At 43.3% G+C, this 19,205-nt stretch overlaps 1 protein-coding gene across 1 annotated transcript in view; it reads right to left on the reverse strand.

Moving 5' to 3' along the window:
- Positions 1-19,205, reverse strand: part of LOC119660607 — a 586,737-nt gene that overhangs the window by 517,867 nt on the left and 49,665 nt on the right. The window contains exon 3 of the mRNA XM_038069301.1: positions 5,933-6,067. The gene's annotated coding sequence lies outside the window, so the exon portion shown is untranslated. The remainder of the gene's footprint in view (positions 1-5,932; positions 6,068-19,205) is intronic.

The raw sequence follows: 19,205 nt of genomic DNA on the forward strand, positions 1-19,205 counted from the left end.
ATCTCCCTGTTGAGATCATTGTGTTTATGAACGAGGGGATTTTGCTAAAGGACTAGAGAGAAGCCAGAACATCAGCAGATGGAGAAAGAATACCGCAAAGTAGCCTTAAGAAGGCCATACGAGACACTAAGAGCAGCAAGCAAATGCGGTCCGTGAGGCGCTGTCTACAAAATTGTAATAAAGAAGATTGTATACAGGAGATTTTATGGGCATCATTGTGTATGTATGACCGCGACCGTAGTTACGGGAGAAAAAATTTGCGGATAAGATCTGATGTTATTGGGGATGGCGATACACACACAGGAAAACCGTCTAAGCGCCATCGACACATTACACATTAAACACATGGGTGACATTCCGTGCTTTTTGGCTGCTGGATTTGCTCCCCTGAATACAGTCTTCTTGGCTGTAATGAATAAAATTCGGGGGCAAAAATGGCCCCAAATCAGATGCTCGTGACTCTTAATTAAAATAATTGCAATTCATTTCCCAGAAAGTGCACCTCAACCAGCGGTTAAGGACGTCAAGGAGGGACTACAAAGGAAACTTGTTAGCACTGAAGAAGGGAACAAGTGGTTCCCGAAATATCGGTATTTGCAAGAATAAATATCCACACCAACGAAAAAGAAACAACAAGTTTTTATTTTTTCAATTAATTAATCGTTGGAAACACCGCATAATTTCACTCAGACAAAGGATCTGTTGACGGATTGAAATTACAAACTCTGGTATTGAACGAGATCCCGAACAAGACCTAAAGCTGACTGCTAAAATAGAGCCGACATGGTCCATAGGGACATTTGAATCGTGTCTGGTGAAAGGAGTGTTTCCCGCCTAGTGAAAGAGGCAGGAGCGGGTTCTGCTACCGAAGTCGCAAAAGCCACCTGCCGAACCCTACTATTCATATCGTCCTATCAGTTTTTTAGACACTACGGCGGAGATGCTCTGTTCGACGAGCTAGCGGGTAGTCTATTGGAGCGACACTCTGGCTTTCGGCGAACCCGTTCTATGGTCGAACCAATAACAATGTTCTTGGATCAGACTTGGCAGACATCACCCATTGGTCAGTGCTGCACGATGGGTGTGCTGGATGTCAGGAATGCCTTCGATTTGGCCAACTGGAACATAATGTATGACGGAATGCTTGGCATTCGCGTGCCAAAGGAGGTAGCATTGATTGGTTTTGTAGACGACCTGACGATGGTGGTAGTTGCGAAGTATCCCGAAGATGCTCAAATTTGTGGAAGTGAAACCATTTATGATATCGAAGCATAGTTACGAACGATTAAGCTAGTCCTGGTAGAGAAAGAGTCGGAGGCGGTCCTTATAGTAGTAGTACCAAAATAATACAGGCAAACCCAGGTTAGTAATCGCGAGATCGTTTCAAAATCGATCATTACCCACCTGGGGTAGGCACCTGGGGTAATGATTGATGCCAAGTTGAGCTTCAAGATAGAGAAGGAGGGCGAATCTAGCCCATGTGACTGCTGACTTCCGAAAAGCCACTAGGAAAGAACTGTATAATAGATGCCAGCAACGATGACATAATTCCGGAAAAGGTCGCTGGATATATATACTGATTTCATGTATTGAGAGATGGGTCGGGCGAAAGCACAGAAAATTGAATTACCACCTTCCACAGTTGCCTATGGGACACGGTGGATGCTGAAAGTGCTTGCATTGCTTCAGGGCGGACGAGGACCCGGAGCAAGTTATGCTCTATTGCCGGAGATTTGGGGATGAAAGATTGAACGATGCCCTGAACGTAGTTATTGGACCCTATACTCTCGTACAGGAGATGCTGAGGTTCTAGGCATCCAACGAGCATTAAAAAATAAAAAGTTGGATCGCTCGTACCAAGAAAGGGGGTTTAAACCCGGTAGAGGGGTAATAGTACCTAAAACGCTGGTGCCAGTAAACGAGCTGAAGACCGATCGAAAACAACGTGACGTTTTGATTAAGATTGAGCAGAAATAGAAAGAGAAAGTCAGAATCCACTTCTCTCTTGGGCACAGTATAATTGCAGTCCAAGGTCCTAGACGCTACACTGCTTTAACAGAGCAAAATGTACAGGAGGCATCTATTGTCAATCTCAGGAGGGGTATGATCTTTTTAGACGGCTATCATTCGATTACGAGGAGAGCCAGCGTATAAATTCCTGGACGAAGGAGAGGTGCTTAGGGGAGCAGCCCTTTTGGAGGAGATGTTGCAAATGTCTGTTTGACGGACATATTATGAGGGTTTGTACAAGTGCTGTTCATTGATTTGATCGAGGTAAAATGTGCGATGAAAAGGGTCAGATTGGTAAGAAATGTTATAAGGATCCTAACGAGGACCTGTGTAACTGGTACTCTGCTGGAAGCTCATTGGAGACTTTTTGAGCTCTTCTTACTTTCCTTACGACTGGGACGAAACTCCTAGTGGAACATTTTTGAGAGCAGTCGTCGACATTACGATAGATTCCCTTGATATAACATTTGTCGGCGCGGGGCAGCATGTATCATCTCATAGAGACTCTCGGATCGCGGGCACATACACATACATAGATTGTATAAGGGACATGGGACCAACAGTGTACGCTTGCAGAGTCGAAGGCATATCGAAAGTGATAATAATCAGTCAGATCGTTTATTTGAGATACACTTTCCAGATTGACCATCTATCTAAATGAGAGAGTGGTCCTTGGCGGGCAAACTTGTGTTATTTGAAGAAGTCAAATGAGTCTCTAATTTGTGAGATAAGGACAAAACTGTAAGTCCAAGTGACGTAATACATTTGCTAGTATTAGATGGACGTTTTGGTCCTGCATATTGGCATATGCAGCCACCCTTAGAATACGTTTAAATTTCAATAATTTGGTGCGACGTGAAAGTAAGTAAGTATATAGTTCTAAATTTAGGAAGCCCAAGCATAGAATCCATGGAATGGAAAGGTGCCATAGTAGAAGATGTACGCTCACAACTGAAATAGGAGACATCTGTGATGGTAAATTCCCTGAAGTAGAGAGACTAATTACCTCCAAAGTGCTACTCAAGAATAAGGCAAACGTAAATGGAAGAATCGAGTGTAGGAAGGCATATATAGTAGCCCGGGGCTTCTAACTTAGACCCGGATACGGGTTGAAAGAAACATTTGCTCCGCTAGCCAGGCTAGAAACAGTCAGATTATTAGTACCCTTGTCGACGACGATGAAGGCGAAATTACATCAAATGGATGTACCGACGGTGTATTTACGCTGTAATACCGAGCTGTATATAAAAGCCCATATGAGGTTGAAAGAGGTCCTGGGATACATAATCTGAAACGAGCGAACGAGTATCTGTCTGTAGATTGCATAACGCAAACCCAGCATTGGTTACGAATTGAGTACAGACACGAAGACGGACCTATTAGGTTAAGTCCAAAGAGATATGTTGACACGCTGTTATGTTGACTGTAACTATCGAAACTAAAGGCCGAAACTGATTCGCTAGTCAAAGCATAATAGAATTATCAATAGCGACGAGATTCTACGGTCGTACGACTCAGTACGAGAATGCGTGAAGGATTCAGTTATCGAACTAGAAGGCATGCCATCAGATATGATCACCGATATTATGAGCAAGGCACTATCGGGTAAGAAAGTAATAAATCTCACCTTTCTTTCGGTTCAGCCACGGACCTAAGTTACCATTGAGCCGCGCAGTCCATTTTCCTATTGACTCATTTCCCATGTGAGTTACCACTCATAGAGTGTATGATGTCGTTCTTCACCGGCAATTTGTAGGTTCTTCACTTTGCGCTTCAAGGAATTCTTCGTAACAAGAAGAACTCGAACATAATGCGCAACACGGCTTGATTTATTAGCACTCCTCAGCATCTCTCTGACAATGTTGTCTGCAGAGAGTTTCATTGTGTCTGCATAAAGTCGATGACAAATTTCACCGCACGTTCCAGCTTGATAAAGTGCCTCCACAATTTGGATGACAGCATTCACTGTGGATATCTCTGCTCTAAAATTCAACTGTTTTTAGATCAGCCCACGGCAGTTTGAATACCTCTGGTAGTTCACCACCGTGTTAAGCATACAAGGTGCTAATCAGTACAAGCTTCGTCACCTTCCAATGAGAAGAAAAAATTCCCTCTTTCAAGCAAGCACAGTAGGTCTGGTCGATGGTTCAACACCACTTTTATAACTCTACCGAGGTACTTGAATCTTAGCGCCATCTTGTTTTTCATAGAGAGGGCTGCCTCTTCCAACTCTGGAGAACAGTGGGGAATGCTTGGCACCATCCATTCTGCTGTCCTCTAACCCTACGGAATGTGCAGAGAATTATGCCACTACAATACGGTTTGTTCGTTTGGCATTAAGTGAACAGGGGTTTCCGCAGACTCCCGATTTTTCGGGTAACCAGTTTATAACCGAGTCCCCCAGAGCGCTATTCAACTCATCGACTAAGTCCTGCCAGCAACAAGCTTCTGTTTATTGCGCTGTGGATGGGTTGATCTGTACTCTGCCATTGTATTACATGATCCCTTTCGATCGTTTAAACGTTGAATCAAACGACGAAGCTTATGGTCCTCCTTATGGAGCTCAACAATTTCTGCCGTTCACATATATATAGATGATTTACTACTACTGGGTGTCGCGGCGCTGACCATGGAAACCTTACAGGCTTTCCTTAACAGATTCATATTCAGAATTGACGAGAATGCCAGCTGCAGCGCCACCACCCTCGGAGTGTCTTCCTACGCGGTTCTACCTGTTCCGAGAGCTTCGATGAACTTTATTTCGAGATTCCGTTTCGCATGCATCCAAGTGCTCTACTATTGAAGTCACCCCTAAGATCTGCATCTCCGTGCCAAGACAGCATCCTCCAGGGTATCAAGTTTGTGTCGAAAGTCCGGCATCGTCTCATTCGGTATTAGATAGACGCTGAAAAGCATTATCTCTAAATACCGAATCTAGAAAAAAAAACCATTCCTTCGACCTTGGGTAAGGGTCCTAAGCCAGGTGCCGTACCAAACCCACATGGCAGTAGTACTTGACAAATCAGGTTAGGTTGTATCCACACAAATGCCTTTGTAACTGATCGGATACTGCACATGTCTAGTTGAGGAAGACAAATCCCGTTAGGATCAATCTTTTTCGGAAAATCATTCAAGTTTGATGCACTATATTTAGATATCAATTTTTCTTTTCATCTCCCTACATTGTTTGATAGAATGTAAGTGCATCAAATCTAAATTTAGACATTTCGACATTCATTTTCAGTTGCTGGACTATTTCATCAAACATTCAGTTTGCTCCAAGGTGTCATCCCCGGAAGTCTCGCGATGTTTTCCGATGGTGCACCATGGATGGTAATTTACCAGCTAAAATTGTTTTAGTTTATTAGAGCCAGCTCTGTATGTCACAGTGTCCACTATGAGGCTTAAATAGCTTGAAACAAATGTTGTATGGAAGCCATTTGGGAAATGCGTGTGGATTTGCGTATAGGTACGTCCTGAGGCCCAGAAAGAATTGCATATTCATGAACTAGATCTAACATCCTTCGTTTTCCTCGGAAGAGTGCTATTAACTGGGCTCAGTGAAATTGTATAATGGCGTACTAAAGCAATATCCTGAATTCATAACCAAGGTGAACCGCAAGGAATTATATCGCTCTTCCTTTGTCTATTAGAGAGTCTTTGATGTAAAAGGTTGAATTCAGGGCTTCCGGATTGAGCTCTGAGTGTTTCAAGTATTCTAAGAGTATCTATCTATTATTTATGGCATTTCATTATCATATTCCTTTCTAGATTTCGTGCCTGCGCATACTACTTAACCTCGGTTACCTCCCCTACCCTTAACCAATTGAAGCGTTTGTTCTGCTTCCGCAGAATTGGACGTTTGCCATGTTCTGTGTTTTTCTAAATGGGAAGTACAAGTAATGAATGTTCAATAACTTACCTGATTGTGGCACTAGACGAAATCGTCCCAATGTCGTTTCCGGTGGTCCCGACGACGAAGATGTTACACGGAACCGCCCGCGCCGTGCAGCTGCTACCTCATCGAGACCACCAACTGTACCATCTGCGGTCACATCTGTAAATAAAAAATAGCATCAATTACAGAAACTAATAAATCTTCAATTAAAATATCAAATTATTTCTTAAATTAATCCAAACAATCCCAAAAAAACTTTCCTCCATTTTTCCACCTAATTTGATTTCTCACGGAAAATTAGTCACGTTTGACTAATAAAACTTCAAAACCAACGCAATCTTCAATGGTTTGCCTCACTCATAAATAAACATATTACGGACAATGAGGAATCTACAAAGCCAAGATCTTTTTCATAGTGGTAGGGATGACGTGGCTTGATTGGGAAAATAAACCATTTTCCTGTTTTTTCGTAAAAACAAGAACAAAAGGAAGGAAAACTGCAATTTGGAAAACTTAAGATGTTTCTTTTCCATAAAATCTATAAATTCAATTCGAAATCTCACTGGGACGGAGAAAATGAGGAAAATGAGGCTGCGGGGATCAAATTGATTGTTGATGCGAGATGTTAATTAGATAGTTGGAACCATGCCAGGATTAATGGCAACACGTACGAGTATTTTCAGTAAGTAGAGAACACCAGCGGGAAGCGATTCTTACAGAAGGAGACGCAAGATTGAGTATTTTTATAAGTTCGCTAGGTGTATTTAAGAATCGGCGTTTTTAACAAAAGCGAAATATGGGGCACATTTGCTCCACTCAATTGATTTATGGAATCGTAAATGTCGTACGTGTGATTTCGTGGATTTTATATGTGTAAGCAATTCAGATTGAACTGAAAGTTTGCTGAACACTTTGTAGAATTGCGCTTCATTCGAGAGGAAATGGAAAGTTCATTGAAACTCAATCAGCAGAGCTCTATCTGCATATATTCAACTGATAGAAGGAAAAGCGCATTTTGGGGAGATGGTGTAAGAAGTTAGGTGGTGCCTATTGATAAGGAATTTGGTCTGTGTTTCATTTTTAAGGTTTTGTTTGCAAAACAAAATCTTATTAAAATCGGTTCAATGTCTGTCTGTCTGTCTCTCTGTCCGTCATGAATACGCATCTGGAATCTAGGACACGCATGCCGGACTCTTACCGACTAAAACCTCTCATATTTTCTCCACACTCTCCCCGCGCTATTCAGTTCTTAGCTGTTCACTCTAAACGAGCTGCTACCGCTTTGCATGGTGTTAATTGCAGTAGCTTCCCTTCTATGTCTTCGCTGTATTTCTGCTGATTTTAGTTGCTGGTGGATCCGTTTCGCAATTACAATTACCGCGTCCCATGTTGTATTTGACTGCACCATGTACCTTATCAGATTTTCCACCGTTAAACGGGTATTTAGCTCTGTTTCAAGCTTTCTCCTTGAGCGTTTAAATCTGGGGCAGGCGAAGAAAACATGTTTTGCATTTTCGGCTGTATCTTTACACGTAGGACAATCGAGCGATTCATCTAGACCGAACCTATAAAGGTAACTCCTGTATCCACCGTGTTCGGCTAAGAATTGAGTCAGATCGTAACTCGTCTCACCGTGGTTCCGCATAGTCCACATGCTTATGTCTGGGATAAGCCTGTGTGTCCAGCGGCCATTCTCCGCCTGATCCCATGCTGTTTGCCATGCAGCCAATGACGGCAAACGCTCACTTTGCTTGTTTAGGCTTGCTTCCTGATTTTCGTACAGACGACTTGCCTCATCGGTTACAATATCTACCGGGATCATCCCGCATGCTGCCTCATAAAATGTTTTTCGGTAGGCGCAACATGTTCGGAGAGCGCTTAATCGATATGCAGTTTGAAGCTGTCTGCGATTTTCTCGGATTTTATCACCGACACTCATACTGGTGCCGCGTATAAAAGTACAGAGCTAACGACTCAGGATAAGAGTAATTGTCGACTGTGCTTCGGTTCGCCTACATTTGGAAGCATCGTTGCCAGTGTTGAGCTGATTGTCGCCGCTTTCTGCCCAGTAAGCTTTAGGTGGGGTTTAAAGCTCAGCTTGGAGTCGAATATTACTCCCAGGTATTTCAGCGATGGCTGAGAGCTAACAACATGCGCCCCGATGCAAATTTCAACAGTTGTCTGTTCCCGCTGCTTTTTAAAGAGCACCAACCTCGTCTTGTGTTCGGCAAGCTCCAGCCCGTGGTCTTTAAGCCAGGACTTTATCCACCGTATAGTCTCGTTCGCATATATCTGTACTTCGTCGGGGTGATTGGATGTTATGACCACTCTGACGTCATCTGCGAATCCGACGACAACGGTTTGTTTAGCTACTGGAAGCCGTAAAACGCCATTATACATTAAGTTCCATAGCAGAGGGCTCAGAACAGACCCCTGTAGAACTTCTGCCGTTATAACATACATCTTCGACCCTTCGTCCGTATCATAAAGTAGCTTCCGCTGTCGGAAGTAATCGAAGGTTATATTTAATATGTATTTTGGTATTTGTGCCGCAATGAGCGCTTCGATGATATGGTTCCATCTGGCAGAATTGAACGCGTTTTTGATGTCAAGAGTCATCAGCGCGCAGTATTTTCCTTCGTTTTAGGCTTTTCTGGCTAGTTCAAAAACCAGTTCGGTAGCATCAACCGCTGACCGAGCCCTCCGGAAGCCAAACTGCCTATTCAATAAATAACCTTCACTATCAATTAATGGATACAACCGGATGTTGGGGAAACAATGTCGAAACTATCTCCCACAATAATCTAGGGCACATAATAGGAGGGGGACCTTTTGCCTTTTATTGCTGACATAACGGACTTGTACGCTCCTCCCCATGGATCTGAGTCTGGCTCATCACCGAGTCGCTTGACGCAATCATTTTTATTTTTCGTGATGGCCCATTGCAACTTTTTTCGTGCCTGTTTATATTCGAGGTCATACTCTGGCATGTTTCTTCGGCGTTGACTCCGCCTTCTGGCCTTCAAGCATTCCGTACGACACTTCGATATTTCAGCGTTCCATCAGTGCTGTCTGTTTGTTTGTTTGTCTGTCATACGCACTTTTCTCAGAAGCAGCTATTTCGATTGACATGAAATTTGGTGAGAAGGTGGGAACTGTGAACGCCCAGGCATGCAGTGAGTGATATCCTTTTACGCTAAGATTTAGTGGGGTCCCCATACATGTAAAAGGGGGGTGTACAATTTTTTTTCGTCAAATATAGTCATGTGGGGTATCAAATGAAAGGTCACGATTAGTACTTTTCGAGGCCGGTATTAGTTTTGAGATTTATAAAAAAGTGGGAGGGATGGAAAGTGATGATTTCTTTAACGTACCCATTCTCAGAAACTATCCAACTGAAAACTCTGAAAAAATTCACGAAGTTGCCTTTATATGATGCCCAGGCCTCAAAATACTCTCCGTATCGATATCCGTTCAAATTAAGTTAATAATTGTACATTATTATATTTTTGGGGAAATTGACTAAAACCCCCTTTAACTTTATCCCAGAGTTATAAAAGTTGGTAGTAGTATAAAATATAATATGAAGCATATTATCTCCAAATTTAATCAAAATCATACTATTACTACCAAAGTTAGAGCAGCTCAAAATTAACTTTATCGTGTAAATTTACTGCAACTAAATATCAATATCACACTAAAGTGGGTAGTCAGACATGCTAAATGCATATACATAACGGGCTACGTACAAATGGAATAGTTCTACACTCAAATATACTCACAGAAGAGACAAACAAAACCTTTCATATCTGAAGCGCCCAGCTTCCGGTTTCCCGACTTGTTGTTTACAACTTTCAATATTTGCATTCCCGCATTCGGTTTGTAATATTCTGCAAAGTTATTTACTTGTTTGTTTTTCTCACATGCCATTATGGCAACCTGCTCTTAATATATTATTTTTTGGAAGGATGGTTCAATTCGTTGACCCACTGAATGTTGGTTTCTTTGATATCAGAGAAGTTTGGGATCTTTTAAACTGTGATCAGGGGAATCTTTTCATTCCTGGAGGGCAGGAGGTCAAAGGAATTTGTTAGTTCAGAGTATCACCTACTATCCGGTCCCTTCGCCGGTCGAGTTTAATTTCCTTCGTGAGAAGAAGAACCCTGATGTAATGTGTTACGCGGCACCATCTATTAGCGTTCATCAGCATCTCTCCCACAAAGTTGTCCGCAGAGAGCCGCCCTATCTCTGCATAGAATTACTGACTCCATCCCGCAAGAAAAATAATTGTAATCGATGTCGGTTACCACATTCTTGCAGAACGCACAGTCAGGAGATCGTCATCTACTGATCTTAGATAAGATTGAAAACCTCTGCAACTGGTTAAGGTGGTCTTTGTTTCCGATGGGCTACGTGCTCCATCTTCCTCTTGATTCGTTTTCCCAAAACAGCTCTTCCAGTGTAAGAAGCCAGTAATTACCTCTCTATTGATGATCTTGCGTTTTTTAGCAAGGTGAACCGGCTACTCTCGCGATCACTTTCACAGTCTCCTTGCGCATAGCGTTTGCGATACACTTTCTAGCAGAAAGCCTCAGCTCATCCTTCACACACCGTGGAATAAGACGAATCGCGTCCCGATCATGAAACACTATCTCCTATTAAAGGTAGGGGCCTCAATATTTACTATTAGTCAATTTAAGGCCGAAACTTGTGATGCAGCTAATCGCACTGCTGTTTTGATTTGCTCAAAAAGGCTGATCTTCGCGTCGAACTGTGGAGACGCGAGCTGATTAACGAGGATTCATCCGAGCTCCGCACCAGAATAATATATACTAATTCACCACGAAATGAAACTCACCCATCTGGGCGGCTGGCCTACCTTTTGGTAGCGAGCTGACAAACAGAACAATCGCGGAAGAGTCAAGAATTAGCTGTCAGAAAGAAAAGTTGAATTGAGTTTTTGGATTAAAAAAATAAGTAAAATCTTGTAATTATCTTTTAGAACTCATAAATGTTTAAACAACAATTGGTGACCCCGGATGACAAAACCAATCCCAGTCAGTGTACTTCCACCATTCGTCTAGTGCAAATTCAAGAAAATTCCGAAGTTATAATATAAGAAGAAACCGAAGTGTGCTTCCGTCATTCCAGCTCCCCCCTGTTCAGGTGCGAACTCGGGATCAACAACACAGGTCCCGAATTCCCAGAACTTGTAACCTCAAAAGCTCAGCAAAACGGACAATGAACACCAGTAGCGGTGCTCCCCAGCAGCAGGCGAGTCACTTTCACTAGCCAGTCGCTTCCGAACGGATCCAATCAACAAGCTGCATCGCAATTTGAATTTGGTTAAACCAATGTCAACAGCTGCTAGAATTCCACCCAACTGCACAAATACATCACCATTGCCATCAATAAAATCGCAGTCTGCGCAAGCACAATCGCCCAGCAAGCAGCCGCAACAACCGCAGGCACAGCATCCACAGCAGCTTATTTGGATGCGCGGATTTCCCACCTCACACATCGTACAAATAACTTTTCCTTTGACATTGTGAAATTTTATTGGAATTGAAGGGAAACCGAACAGGATGCTCGCCACCGCTTTCATTGGCCTCTTCATACCATCAACTCAACGTCCGTCAGCACTAAACGACACTTCTCCCGAATCGAAGCCAAGCCCACCCGAAGCTGCAGGATATTCGGGGCTTCCAACAATTGGAGGCGGTTCGCCTTTCAGTGGTAAGCTTGCTCCGCCGCGGGCTAAGCAGCACTGCTGCGATCAGATGGTAAAACACTTTAACCTTATTTTTCTTATATAAGATTTTTATTAAATTTTTTAAATCAACATAATTGTTCAGACTTTGTCTCTGTTGCTCCGTCGGGTTCTCCTGATTCTTATTCTGCTATCAACAGTGGAGCTTGAGTGCTTCCGCTCCGGGTGTGAGTTCCGCTTCGGTTGTGATTGAGTTTTTGCGTTTTTCGTTCGTTGCGGGGATCGGACGACTCTTCGTTTTCTCTAGGTAATCCGCCTCTTTTCGCAAATGTCATTTGAGAACAACGCGACAAATTTCTCTGGTGCCTCTGCACCCCCACTGTTGTTGCAGCGACTTCCGGAAAGTACCTAGGCCATCTGGGCCTGTGCGGACTCCGGACCATTGAAGGTGTTATCACAACATTACTGATAATTCCTCGAGGTACATGCACGCCCCGTGATCAGTGAATTTTTGCGGGAAGCAATGGGCCAAATTGCTGAGCTTCAGCAGAAAGTGGCAACCCTCGCGGCTACCGTTTCCAAACTAGCGGCAACGGTAGGAGCTTTGCGTTCGGGTGGTAGGTCACAAACTGATTCCGCAACAACTCAAACTAGCGGCGGCAAAGTCTTCAACCATATAAACCTATGGCTACAGACAAGTAGACGTAGGTCTGGGACTTCCACGAAGGTTCTCATGGCGTTTCGTTGTAACGGATATCAGTAGTCCCATATTAGCCGCAGACTTTCTAGACCCCTATGGATTGCTAGTGGATCTGCAGAATAGATCTGTTATAGATACCGCAACTTCGCTCAGGTCTCCAGGTAAACTTGATACCAGCTCTACTGTCAGTCTTTCGATAATTTCTGAAGAAGTAGCCGACTCACGCATTCGCGCGCTTCTTCGAAAATGCAGCAGCATAACTACCGAAAGTGGTCTCTCGCAGCCAGATAAGCATAATGTACAGCACCATCCGCACTACGGGCTCTCATATCTTTTCGAAGGTGCGTTCATTACCACCCCAGAAGCTCGCTGTTCCTAAGAAAGAATTCGATACACTTTCAAAACAGGCTATTTGCAGACCATCAAATAGCTGCTGGTCTTCTCCATTACACATGACCCCAAAGTCCAACGGCGAATGGAGACCATGTGCCGATTACAGACGTCTGAATGCTCAGACCATTCCAGACCGCTATCTCATACCACTTATCCACAACTTTGCGCATAACCTCGCTAACTGCCGTGTTTTCACAACATTGGACTTAGCCGAGGCGTACCACAAATCCCTGTAGCTCCAAAAGATTTTCCGAAAACGGCAGTATACACTTCACACTCTTTGAGTTTGCACAAGCTTTTCAGAGGTTGATCCACTTTGTCCACCCACTTTTGTCTCGTGTACTTGGATGATATTTTGGTCGCCTTCTCTTCAGAGTTTGGGCATTTGGAACAGAATGCAGACAAAGTTCAGGACATCATAGACTTCCACCAACCTAAAACGGTCAAGGATCTGCGAAGATTTTTGGACATGTTAAACTTCTATCGTCGTGTCTTGCCCAAAGCCGCACAACATCAAACGATCTTTAATGCCTATTTGTCTGGACCCAAGACCAAAGACTCACGCGTGATTGCGTGGTCTACAGAGGTGATTCAGGCTTTTCCCCCAAACAGATACGTCTCTAGTCGTAGTCGTCGATACCTCAGACATCGTAGTAGGTGCTGACCGTTGAGCTTCTTTCCAAAGAAATTGAATACAGGTCAACAGAACTACAGCTCCTACGATTGTGAGCTATTAGCCATGTACAAAGGAATAAAGTACATTCGATACTCCCTAGAAGGCAGGCCGTTCACAGTGTTCACGGACTACTTAACTTCTTACCTTCGCTTTTAAGCAGAACCCCGACAAAGAGCCCTCCCGCCAACTTCGGCACTTAAACTTCATAAGCCAGTTTACCTCGGACATACAGCACGTTTCCGGTAAGGATAATGCAGTTACAGATGCTTTGTCATGCATTTGAGAGATTAAAACCCCCCCACAGTCGATTTTTGAGCAATCGCCGAGACACAGGATAACGTAGCGCTCCGGAACCTCAGGGAAAACTCAAAATACAAATTTCAGGAGTTTCCCCTTTTCGTCTTAACCTCCGAAATAGTCTGCGAGATCTCTGAAACCTAGGCCATATATTCCGACCGCTTTCCACAAGGAAGTATTCCATCCAGTACACGATCTTGCGCATCCAGGCATTCGAACATCGAATCGACTTGGCACTAATAAATATTTCTGGCCGTTAGTGAATAAGAACCTTATGTCCTGGGTCAGACAGTGCATCGATTGCCAGAAGTGTAAAGTCACCAAGCATGTACAGAAAGAGGTAGACTCATTCCCTACGTTTCCCTCATTCCCTCGGTCTACAAAGCGTTTTCACACACATCAACATTATTGGCCCTTTGCGAGATTCGCATGGTTTCCAGTATTGCTTTAAAATCAGCGACAAGTTCACACGGTGGCCTGAAGCAATACCTCTGGCCGACATTTCCGCACAATCGTGCGCCGAGATACTTTGTCGTGAATGGATCCGACGCTTTGGAGTTCTTGTCCACGGAGTTGGGATAACTCGTGGGGTTCAAACGCCACGGGAGTTTTGTTTCACACAAAACCTTAAAAAGCGGTTCGATCTTGCGGGTTGATCCGGAAAATTCGAGACCGGTCCACCATCTCCCCCCCCCCCTCTCCCAACATATTTTTCCTATTCTCTTAATGGACAATTCCTATACTACCTCCCAAGACCTGGTTTCAATATGTCAGTTCCCACTTCGTTCATATCATCAATAGAGCTTCCAAAATGTCTGGTTTTATCCTATGTTCCTTCGCCTACTTTACCTCGATTCAGTTCGCCTTAGCATTCTTCAACTCCCTTATCAGAAACATCTTTGAATATTACTGTGTAGTATGGTCCCCCTTCCGCATTGATATTGTACAACAAAAATTCACCCGGACCCTCTTTTTCAAAAAGAACCTGCCATGGATTGACTATTCGTCACGACTCTGCACCCTCAATCTCCCTTCCCTACAGTAACACTACATCTTCTTGACATCTGTGCTCTTTTCAAATTCTGTAATTGCCTGATGGAGTGCTCTGCTAACTCTGATATTATTTTCCGCACCGTCTTTCATTATACACGTAGTACGGACATTTTTGAAGTACTCTTCGCGGAGTTCCACTGAAACTAGAGTTTCAGTTCTCGATGCCGGGGCTATGCCGGGCCTACAACGCCCTACAACTTGGGTCCTTTAACTGTGTCTTCTTCTTTAGCTTTAAGCGTAAGATAAACCATTTACTTGCTCCTCCCTCTGAGAACAATATGTAGCAAGGAATTTGTTTTCTTTTCTAAAATAAATAAATTAAATAAATAAATCACAAGAGAGCGTCATAAAATAATTATAAATTATGGCAAGCAAAATGTTAAATTTCAAAGTAATAATTATTGACAATAGATACAGTAATTTGAGTTTGGAGTTGTAGCTGGTATATGTAATAATTAGTCCTGTATATTCCCTGGGAACTTAGCGAGTACATCTACGTTAATATTGTACGTGGATAGACAACAATCATGGTCACAATTGTTCTATCAACTGAAATTACAACCTACCACGAAAGCAACTCGTCCTGCAGGATCTAATTAACATAGACGTCCACAGGCACTGTTCCCTGGCACGCAATATTAAATAACTTCAGATGCAGAGCACACATTTCGAATTCCCTAGACTAGGTAACAAATCGATTCAATTAACTGAGAAGTAGAAAAGTCAAAGTACTTCCCAGAAATAGAAGGTCACAAATGTCACATTGTGAATAAGTAAACACGAAAAGCTCCAATATAGTATACTATATATAAACGACACCTCCCTACGGATCACCGCAAGGAACCTACAACCTATCTACAAAGTATTGCCTGTTCGGAGGTATTTCCATCAGATTGTTTTCGCTTCATGGAATTAATTTTATTTACTTGATTTGAGACATTAGAACCAGAAGTTGGATATAAGTATGTACGCAATTAGTCGAGGAAGGGGGGGGCGAATAATAAATGCTAATCAAGAAAGCCATTGAGAACGTTCACCTTAAAAAAAGTCAATACGCATAGACATACAAGGTCAAAAGTGGTCATTGAAATGTGTATGAGGAGGTTCGAAGTAAAAGCATGGAAAGAGTTCTCTTAACCGCGGAGAAATGAAAATATCTACGAGTATATGAAAATCTAATAAATAGAATCAATCGATATAAGTTCAAGAAAACTTTCCCCATAATATGTTGAATGGAGGAACTCTAGCATGTGTAAAACCATGAAACATGGACTTGGAATGGAATGGAATTATTTTTTATTTACAAATAAAAAAAAAAGTAAATATAAACTAATAAAATATGTCTTGTTTTAAAAATGCCATTAAACGACAATAAATAATGCAGACGTAAACCTACCCTCCCTTAATGTAAAGCAAATTCTTTTAACCAAGCAGTAAAATTCCCTGCATGTAGTGCTATTTTTATTATAAAAGCTCTCATGAAATGCGCCTAAACAAAGTCTACATCACCAGTCCCCAAGCAAGTTAGGAAAGGTAAGGGGGAGTTATCATTCTTCGACGAAAAATACCTAGATATTTCAGTGGGTGTTTGAGGAAAAATGTAGAGTGTTATCAATAATAGTTACATCCAATTGAATGCATCAAATTAGCATGTGATTTCCCAATAAGTTGAAAATTAAGAATTCATTTCAAATGTTCGCTATTTCCCCCGAATGACGACTGAAAGAGGAAGAAAAAGGAACAGTATTGCACTGGTCAAGACAGAAAAGACTGTGGCAAATAAGAATGGTTTTAGGACTGGAAACATCTTGAATAAATTTGGGGGTGTTGTAAGTTTTCAGTGGTACAATACAGGACATTCGAGAGACAGGACAGATGAATGGTTAGTCACCTAACACGCGGATAGTGACTTCTTCTCAAACCAAAACTGAAATTATTTCGAGCATTAATATGCCAAGAGCCCCGTTTTGATAACAATAACTAGGGGCTTTTGAGTATATCCGACTATCGCAAAGATAACATGCTAAGATAGTACTAGAATACATAAAACGAAATGATCTCATCCTCTATTGTTCCAACTTAGCAGGATATTCTTTTCGATGGTAATGTTGATGTTTCCTCCTAATGGAGTTTTTATTCTCCAGAGAACACTTTGGTATGCTGTCGTTTTTATCCGGCCACATTAACAGAGCTATGATAAATAGGGAGAGAAGTGTCATCAGAAAAAAATTCAAAAGTTAATATATCGTTTTTAAGGTTTTGTTTCTAAAACAAAACCTTATTAAAATCAGTTCAATGTCTGTCTGTCTGTCCGTCTGTTTCTTTTGTTTCTTCAGGAGGTGGAAATCTTCAAAAGACACTGGTCTGGACACACCAGCGTGTGGGATTTTCACCCACTAAAACCACCTCCGACTCCCTCCCTGCCCCGCGGAACCACCATAAGGTATTACATCACGGCTCACGGTCAGCTCACTCTAGCTTTGCCACCTTTCTTCTATACGCAGCGCACGTGACCGCGTTTTTCTTCTCTCCTCTGCATTTCGCTGTTTATTTTGGATAGATGCGATCATGGAGTTGACCGCATCCCAGTTCTCTTGATGTGCTAGCATTTTCGGCACCAGATTTTCTAATACCAGCACCTCTCCTAGAGTCTCCTCTAGTTCCTCCTTTCTTCCACAAATCTCGGACAGTGGAAGAATACATGCTCTGGGTGTTCTGGGACTCCATCACAATTTAGACAGTCAGGTGAGGTCTCTAATTTAAACCTGTGAAGGTATTGGATATATCCTCTATGACCCGTGAGAAACTGGGTGAGATATAATTAATCTCACCGGGGTCTCTCCAACCATTCCTTGATGGCAGGAATGAGCCTGTGAGTCCACCGACCCTTTCCCGAGCGTTCCCACCGCTCTTGCCATCTATTTACGGATCTTTCCCTCTTAGTCTTCTTCGTTCGCGATGATAAAGAGGTTGGCTTCGCATTGTATATATTCGCCATCTCATCTTCCAAGATGTCAATCGGCATCATTCTAGAGATGACGAATGCTGCATCATCTGAGACAGTCCTGAAGGCAGAGCATACCCTCAAGGCTGTCCTCCTGTATACTGCAGTCAGTTTGTTAGTGTTAACTGACATCTGCAGTGCCTCCCTCCAAACTGGGGTGATTGAGGTCACCACCCTGGCTATAAGCAACCTAGAGGTATGCCGTGGCCCTCCCACGTTCGGCATCATCCTCGCCAGGGCCATACTAGCAGTGGACGATCTATTGCAAACATACTGCACATGTTGCTTATAACTGAGCTTCCTGTCTATCACCACCCCCAAGTATTTGATGGTCGGCTTGGAAGTGATGATATGATTCCCGATTCTTATACAGTAGTTTCTCTTCCGGCACTTCGTGATGAGGACCGCTTCTGTTTTTTCCTCCGCCAGTGTCAGATCTGAGCTCTTTAGCCAACTTTTAACAGCACTGATTGCTTCGCTTGAGTATAACTCAGAATCTTCGAGATGCTTTGCGACAACAACCAGTGCAATGTCGTCAGCGTAACCCACCACTGTGGCTTTCTCCGGCAGGGGAAGATTAAGTACATCGTTGTACATGATATTCCACAGTAGTGGGCCCAATACGGAGCCCTGCGGGTAACCCGCGGAAACGACGTACTCCTGGGGTCCGTCATCGGTGTCATACCAGAGCTTCCTTTCAGTTAAATAACTATCTTCCCCACCGTGTCCAAAAGACATATGGGTCGGTATGAGGATGGTTCACCTGGAGGTTTACCAGGCTTAGGCAGAAGCACCAACTTCTGCCGCTTCCATACCGCTGGAAATATTCCCTCGGACATGCACGCTTCGAACAACTCAGCGAACATGTTCGGCCTGGATTTCACGGCAAGCTTAAGGGCCTTATTCGGTACTCCGTCCAGACCCTGTGCTTTATTGGCTCCTATTCTGCCGCAGATCTCCAGCAGCTCGTCTCTGGTGACTGGCAGGATTGCCGTTACATTCAGAGGTGGTTGGAATATGTCGGTGCTCTCCTCTTGCTGGGGGAATAACCCCTGGATGATTTTCAGCAAGATGGTAGGGCACGTGATCTGCGGAGAGGAACGGCCTCTGAATCGTCCCATCACGATTCTATAAGCGCTCCCCCACGGGTTTATGTCCGCTTCTGAGCAGAGCTCCGTAAAGCATTTCCTCTTGCTTCGCTGGATGGCGAGCTTGAGGGTTTTGCGGGCTGCTTTATAGGCGCACTTTTTCTGCCCCTGGTCGACTCTACCTATCGCCCTCTGAGCCGCTTTTCTGGCTCGGTGGCAGGCTGATCGAAGACCGGTCAGTTCGTGATTCCACCAGTAGTCCTAGGCATGGACGCGTCACATGCTTTGGCGATGCATTGAGCTAGATGGACGGCTCTTTCCGTAGAGGCGCCTGCCTTATCAGGTTGATCTAACCACACCTCTATGAAGGTCTGCT

Source organism: Hermetia illucens, chromosome 6, assembly GCF_905115235.1.
Source record: "Hermetia illucens chromosome 6, iHerIll2.2.curated.20191125, whole genome shotgun sequence".
NCBI classification, from domain to species: domain Eukaryota; kingdom Metazoa; phylum Arthropoda; class Insecta; order Diptera; family Stratiomyidae; genus Hermetia; species Hermetia illucens.